Source organism: Phocoena phocoena, chromosome 8 (genome assembly GCF_963924675.1).
Source record: "Phocoena phocoena chromosome 8, mPhoPho1.1, whole genome shotgun sequence".
Classification (NCBI taxonomy): domain Eukaryota; kingdom Metazoa; phylum Chordata; class Mammalia; order Artiodactyla; family Phocoenidae; genus Phocoena; species Phocoena phocoena.
Window position 1 is genome coordinate 60,993,348 of NC_089226.1, and position 8,140 is coordinate 61,001,487.

The 8,140-nt window shown below is 37.6% G+C and overlaps 1 pseudogene; it reads left to right on the forward strand.

Annotated features, from left to right (window-relative positions):
* The first annotated feature begins 504 nt into the window (after positions 1-504).
* Positions 505-1,455, forward strand: LOC136127547 (olfactory receptor 51H1-like; annotated as a pseudogene).
* The last annotated feature ends 6,685 nt before the right edge of the window (positions 1,456-8,140 follow it).

An 8,140-nucleotide genomic window follows, 5' to 3' on the forward strand; every position in this document is an offset into this window, starting at 1 on the left:
AAAATACGTCATTTGTTTGAATGTGTCTCTTTCGTTAACAGGTAGGTCACACTATGGAAAACCTGTCTCTAAGAATAAATAGAAATGGAGTCTAAACTGCTTGTTGCTAACATCATACTAAATTTAAACAGAAAATTATTCTCCCTTCTTCATTATTTATTTTGAGAATACAGTCTGGAGATAGGCTTTTGGGTATAGCTTAAGTGAGAAAGGAGGTTGTTTATTTAGGTCAAAGAGAGAATAGATACTGAGAGGCTAAGGCAATAAGCAGAGATTAGCTCATAAAATTTATTCAATATCACTTTACTCAAGGAGAAGATTAAGTTATAAAGAAAATGGAGGGAATGGAGTTCCTCAGAGGAATGAGTTTTCTCTCATGGCCTGAGAAAGGGTGACGGGGCAGCTCTTCCCTTACAGCCCTTAGTACTTGGTAGGGACTTTATAAGTGATGATCAAGTGAATGAATGCTTCTTACATATAGGGTGGACAACTCCTGGAATCACTATGGTTTCCTGCAACACCAGCACTTCTGGTTATTCTACCTTCCGTCTCACTGGCTTCCCAGGTCTGGGAGCATCTCATCATTGGGTTTCCATCCCCATCAACCTCATCTGTGTGGTTTCCATCCTGGGTAACAGTATCATCCTCTTCCTGATCTGCACAGATCCAGCCTTACACGAACCCATGTACATCTTCCTGTCCATGCTGACAGCCTCTGATCTGGGCCTCTGGGCCTCCACCTTCCCCACCATGGTGCAGCTCTTCTGGCTGGGTGTCGGTGAGCTGCCCTTCAATCTTTCTGCGGCACAGATGTTCTTCATCCACGCCTTCACCTATGTGGAATTTGGTGTGCTTCTGGCCATGGCCTTTGATCGCTTTGTTGCCATCCGGGACCCTCTGCACTATGCCTCAGTTCTTACCCACTCAGCCATGGCCAAAGTGGGGCCTGCCATCCTGGTGGGGGCTGTCCTGCTCAATCTCCCAGGACCCATCCTCCTGCAGTGTCTGCTCTTTCCCCAGATCAGTGTACCCTCTCACTGTTACTGCCTGCATGTGACCTTGTGGGTTTGGCCTGCTCAGAAACTCAGGTCAACAGCCTGGTTGGCCTGGTCTCCATCCTCCTCTCTTTGGGCTTTGACTCTTCCCTCATCATACTGTCCTATGCCCTGATCCTGAGGACTGTGCTGAGCATTGCGTCACCTGGGAAACGTAAAGGCACTCAACACGTGTGTCTCACACCTCTGCATTGTTCTCATCTTTCACTTGCCCAAACTGGGGCTGTCTGTGTTGCACCGAGTAGAGAAGCACAGCTACCCTGCTCTGGCAGTGCTTATGGCCAACCTGCATTTCTTGGTTCCGCCCTTCACGAACCCCATTGTCTACTGCATCAAGTCTAAGCAGATCCGTCAGGGCCTCCTAAAGCGCTTCCAGCAGAAAAGGGTTGATGTATCGTAGAGCAGCAGAAGGACACAGTGGCGCACAACCCCTGTGGGTCAACCTGGATCTCGGGGGAGGATTAGTGGTGGAGTTAACTTTTGAGGTTTCTGAATGTTTCAGATCTTACCACTGAGCCTTTTGTGGGGCAGCATCAGCTTCTATAATTACAGTTTTGGGGGACTGAGATCATTGGAAAGCATATAGAAGTATTATTTTGGTAATCCTCTTGTTGCTCTGATCAGAGTTGAACTATTTCATACTCATATATACTGTAACATCTCCTTGCCTAGGGGACTCACTGAGAGGATATGTGTGCATATCTATTCGTGCAGGCACTTCTGTGCTTTTCCCCACTGGATTCTACCCCCAACCCATTTCATTTCAAACCTAAGGAAGAACTATATTTCTATTCTACTATGTATAATAACAATATTATGTGTAAATAAGCTATATTCACTTTAATACTAGCCCCCTTCTCCCACATTTAATATTAACCAGCTCATATACCAAGAAATAGAAAAGGGGAGTTGTTGGTGGGAAACACGTAGGATAGTACTGTACCTGCTGAGTTCACTTAGCACCTATTTACACCTTAGGGAGTGGCAGTTTTCTTTGGTTCTCTTCATGTGTGTCTCTGCTTTGAGCTAGAGAGAAAGTTTGGTGTTGCCAAGCCCAGGAAAACTGCTCACTGTCCATTTAGATTTTCTTACGGTTAAGTATTGATATTTGAAATTATGGTTAGGTTCACTTTCTGAGCCTGCATTAGAGCCCACATGAGGAAAAAGTCCACATTTGTTGCTAGATTCCATCGTTTTTTTAAGAAAGAATTTCACCTAGGATTTACAAAATGTCTGTCTCTAAAACTGCCAACCTTATCAGGTATGATTAATGAAGATTTAAATATTAATTTTCACATTCTGATGTCACTACTTAGTAACTGCATTGATGGGTGAGTCATTCCCACGCATGAGACAATGAAAAGAATTCCTTCAGCATTAACAGCTCCTATCTTTCAGGTCTTTATTATTTTTTTTCTTCCTTCCTGAGGGGAGTTCTTTTTATTGATTCATTTTTTTAAAAAAGCCAGTTTATTGAGGTATGATTGGCATATTAAAAGCTGTGCATATTTAGTGTATACAACCTGATGGGTTTGGCGATAAGAGGTCTACTGTACAGCATAGTCCCTGTCGTTAACAATACTATATTGTATCTTAAAATTTTTCTAAGAGGGTAGATCTTGTGTTCCTATCAAATATAAAAACTAATAATAAATAAAAAAGGCAAGAGGAAACTTTTGGAGGTGATGGATATGTTTATGGCATAGATTGGGGTGATAGTTTCACAGAGCCCTTAATTTTATTGGTGTCATCTACTTGACATTTTTGAGATGTGAACCCTATCATTCTGACTGAACACATATCACAGGAGGCTGGGTAGGTTTGCAGCCATGTACATTTTAGCCATTTGCCTTATTTATTTATTTAATTGAAATATAATTGATTTACTATGTGGTTGTTTCTGATGTACAGCAAAGTGATTCATTTATACACACACACATATATATTCGATTTCATATTCTTTTCCATTAAAGTTTGTCACAAGATATTGAATATAGTTCCATGTTCTATATAGTAGGACTTTAAAAAAAATCTATTTTATATATAGTAGTTTGTATCTGCTAATCCCAAACTCCTAATTTATCCCTCCTCCCATTCCCCTTTGGTAACCATAAGCTTGTTTGCTATGTCTGTGAGTCTGTTTCTGTTTTGTAAATAAGATCATTTGTATCATATTTTTAGATTACACATATAAGTGATATCATATGATATTTATCTTTGTCTGAATTACTTCACTTAGTATGATAATTTCTAGGTCCATTCATGTTGCTGCAAATGACATTATTTCATTCCTTTTAATGGCTGAATAATATTCCATTGTGTGTGTGTGTGTGTGTGTGTGTGTGTGTGTGTGTATCTGTATATTACATCTTTATTCATTCATCTGTCAATGGACATTTAGGTTGATTCCATATCTTGGCTATTGTAAATAGTGCTACTATGAGCATAGGGGTACATATACCTTTTTGAATTATACTTTTGTCTGGGTATATGCCCAGGAGTGGGATTGCTGGATCATATGGCAACTTTTTAGATTTTTAAGGAATGTTTGCACTATTCCCCATAGTGGCTATACCAGCTTATATTCCCACCAACAGTGTAGGAGGGTTCCTTTTTCTCTACATCCTCTCCAGCATTTAACATTTGTAGACTTTTTGGTGATGGCCATTCTGACTGGTGTGAGGTGACACCTCATTGTAGTTTCAAATTCATTTCTCTAATAATTAGCTATGTTGAGCATTTTTTCATGTGCCTCTTATTGACCATCCATATTCTTTGGAGAGATGTCTGTTTATATCTGCTGCCCATTTTTTGAATTGGGTTGTTTGGTTTTTTTCGATATTGAGCTGTATGAGCTATTTGTTTATTTTGGAAATTAAGCCATTTTTCATCTCATTGTTTGCACATACCTTCTCCCATTCCATAGACTGTCTTTCTGTTTTCTTTATGGTTTCCTTTGCTGTGCAAAAGCTCATAAGTTTGATTAGGTTTCATTTGTTTACTTTTACTTTTATTTCTATTGCCTTGGGAGACTGACTGAAGAAAACATTGCTACAGTTTATTTCAGAGGAAGTTTTGCCTATATTCTCTTCTAGGAGTTTTATGGTGTCATGTCTTATATTTAAGTCTTTAAGCCATTTTGAGTTTATTTTTGTGTATGGTGTGAGTTAGTGTTCTGAACTTCATTGATTTGCATGTAGCTGTCCAGCTTTCCCAACACCACTTGCAGAAGAGACTGTTGTTTCTCCACTGTATATTCTTGCTCCTTTGTTGAAGATTAATTCATAGTAGGTGTGTTAGCTTTCTATTCTGTTCCACTGATCCATATGTCTATTTTTGTGCCAGTACCACACTATTTTGATTACGGTTGCTTGTGGTATTGTCTGAAGTCTGAGAGGGTTATGCCTCCAGCTTTGTTCTTTTCCCTCAGGATTGCTTTGGTAAGTCTGGGTCTTTTATGGTTTCACATAAATTTTAGGATTATTTGCTCTAGTTTGGTGAAAAATGTCATGGGTAATTTGATGGGGATCACAATAAATCTGTAGATTGCTTTGGGTAGTATGGCCATTTTAACACTATTAATTCTTCCAGTCCAAGAGCATGGGATATCTTTCCATTTTAAAAATCACCTTCAATTTCTTTTATCAATGTTTTTTTTGTTCCTAGCATACAAATCTTTAACCTCCTTGGTCAGGTTTATTCCTAGATATATATTTTTTGATGTGATTGTAAAAGGGATTTTTTAAACTTTCCCTTTCTGATATTTCATTGTTAGTGTAAAGAAATGGGATAGATTTCTGTTTGTTAATCTTGCATCCTGCTACTTTGCTGAATTCGTTTGTCAGTTCTAGTGGTTTTTGTGTGGAGTCTTTAGGGTTTTCTATATATAGTATCATGTCATCTGCATATAATGACAATTTCACCTCTTTGCTTCCAGTTTGGATCCCTTTTACTTCTTTTCCTTGTCTGATTGATGTGGCTAGGTCTTCCAGTACTATGTTGAATAACAGTGGTGAGAGTGGGCATCCTTGTCTTGTTCCAGATTTTAGAAGGAAGACTTTCAGTATTTCACCATTGAGTATTATGTTGGTGCTGGATTTGTTATAAGTAGCTTTTATCATGCTGCAGTATATTCCTTCTATACCCACTTTGGTGAGAGTTTTTATCATGAATGGATATTAAAATTTATGAAATGCTTTTTCTGTATCTAACTGAGATGATCATGTGGTTTTTGTCTTTTGTTGGTGTGGTATGTATCACATTGATTGATTTCCATATGTTGAATCATCCTTGTCACCCTGGGATGAATCCAACTTGGTTGTGGTGTATGATCCTTTTTATGTGTTGTTGGACTCAATTTGCTAATATTTTATTGAGAATTTTTGCCTCTATATTCATAAAAGATATTGGCCTTTTATTTTTTGGTAGTGTCTTTGTTTGGTTTTGGCCATGGTGGCTTCATAGGATGACTTTGGGAGTGTTCTCTCCTGTTCAGTCTTTTGGAAGAGTTTGAGCAGGATTGGTTTAAGTTCTTTGTATATTTGGTAGAATTCCCCAGTGAAACCATCCAGTCTTAATCTTTTGTTTGCAGGGAGTTTTTTTTTTTCCTTGTAAAATTACAGATTCAATTTCACCTCTAGCGATTGGTCTGTTCAAATTATCTATTTCTTCTTGATTTAGTTTTGGTGGGCTACATGTTTCTAGAAACTTGTCCATTTCTTCTAGGTTGTCCAGTTTGTTGGCATATAATTGTTCATGGTATACTCTTATAATTTTTTGTAGTTCTGTGGTAGTGGTTGTTATTTCTCCTCTTTCATTTCTTATTTTGTTTATTTGGGTCCTCTGTCTTTTCTTATTGGTGAGTCTGGCCAGAGGTTTGTTGATCTTTATCCTTTCAAGAAACCAGCTCTTGATTTGATTAATTTTTTCTATTGGTCTAAAATCTTTGTTTTTATTTATTTTCATTAAAAAAATTTTATTGAAGTACAGTTGATTTACAATGTTGCATTAATTTCTTCTTTACAGTAAAGTGACTCAGTTATACACACACATATTTATGTATGTATACACATACATATATACATACATATATATATGTGTGTGTGTATATATATATATATATGTATATATATATATTCTTTTTCATATTCTTTTCCATTATGGTTTGTCAGAGAATATTGACTATAGTTCCCTGTGCTATACAGTATGACCTTGTTGTTTATCCATCCTGTATATAACAGTTTGCCTCTGATAATTCCAAGCTCCCTTTCCTTCCCTCCCCTCCCCCCCCACCTCCCTTGGCAACCACAAGTCTGTTCTCTATACCTGTGAATCTTTTTTTGTTTCAAAGATGTGTTGATTTGTATTGTATTTTAGATTCCACATATAAGTGATATCATATGTTATTTGGCTTTCTCTTTCTGACTTACTTCACTTAGTATGATAAGCTCTAGGTCCATCTATGCTGCTGCAAATGGCATTATTTCATTCTTTTTGATGGCTGAGTAACATTCCATTGTATATATACCACATCATCTTTATCCATTCATCTGTTGATGGACATTTAGATTGTTTCCATATCTTGGCTATTGTAAATAGTACTACTATGAACACAGGGGTAAATGTGCCCTTTCAAATTATACTTTTCTCTGGGTATATGCCCAGGAGTGGGATTGCTGGGTCATTGGCAACACTATTTTTAGTTTTTTGAGAAACCTCTATACTGTTTTCCATAGTGGCTGCACCAATTTACATTCCTGCCAACAGTGTAAGAGGGTTCCCTTTTCTCCAAACTCTCTCCAGCATTTGTTATTTGTAGACTTTTAAATGATGGCCATTCTGACTGGTATGAGGTGGTACCTCATTGTAGTTTTGATTTGCATTTCTCTAATAATTAGCGATGATGAGCATCTTTTCATGTGTTGGTTGGCCATCTGTATGTCTTCTTTGGAGGAATGTCTATTTAGGTCTTCTGCCCATTTTGTTGTTTGTTTTGTTGTTGTTGAGTTATAAGAGCTGTTTGTATATTTTGGAAATTAAGCCCTTGTCAGAGGCATTGTTTGAAAATATTCTCTCCCACTCCATAGGTTGTCTTTTCATTTTGTTTATGGTTTCATTTGCTGTGCAAATCTTGTAAGTTTGATTAGGTCCCATTTGTTTATTTTTGCTTTTATTTCTCTTGCCTTGGGGGACTGACCTAAGAAAACATTGGTATGATTTATGTCAGAGAATATTTTGCCTATGTTCTCTCCTAGGAGTTTATGGTGGTATACCTTATGTTTAAATCTTTAAGTCAGTTTGAGTTTATTTTTGTGTATGATGTGAGGATGTGTTCTAAATTCACCGATTTACATGCAGCTGTCCAACTTTCCCAGCACCACTTACTAAAGAGACTGTCTTTTTCCCATTTTATATTCTTGCCTCCTTTATCAAAGATTTTTTTAAACATCTTTACTGGAGTATAATTGCTTTACAATAGTGTGTTAGTTTCTGATGTATAACAAAGTGAATCAGCTATACATATACATATATCCTCCCTATACATATCTCCTCCCTCTTGCATCTCCCTCCCACCCTCCCTATCCCACCCCTTTAGGTGGACACAAAGCACTGAGCTGATCTCCCTGTGCTATGCGACTGCTTCCCACTAGCTATCTATTTTACATTTGGTAGTGTATATATGTCCATGCCACTCTCTCACTTTGTCCAGCTTACCCTTCACCCTCCCCATGTCCTCAAATCCATTGTCTGTCTGTGTCTTTATTCCTGTCCTGCCCCTAGGTTCTTAAGAACCATTATTATTTTTTTTTACATTCCATATATATGTGGTAGCGTACGGTATTTGTTTTTCTCTTTCTGACTTACTTCACTCTGTATGACAGTCTCTAGGTCCATCTACCTCACTACAAGCAACTCAGTTTCTTTTTATGGCTGAGTAATATTCCATTGTACATATGTGCTACATCTTCTTTATCCATTCATCTGTTGATGGACACTTATGTTGCTTCCATGTCCTGGCTATTGTAAATAATGCTGCAGTGAACATTGTGATACGTGACTATTTTTGAATTATGGTTTTCTCAGGG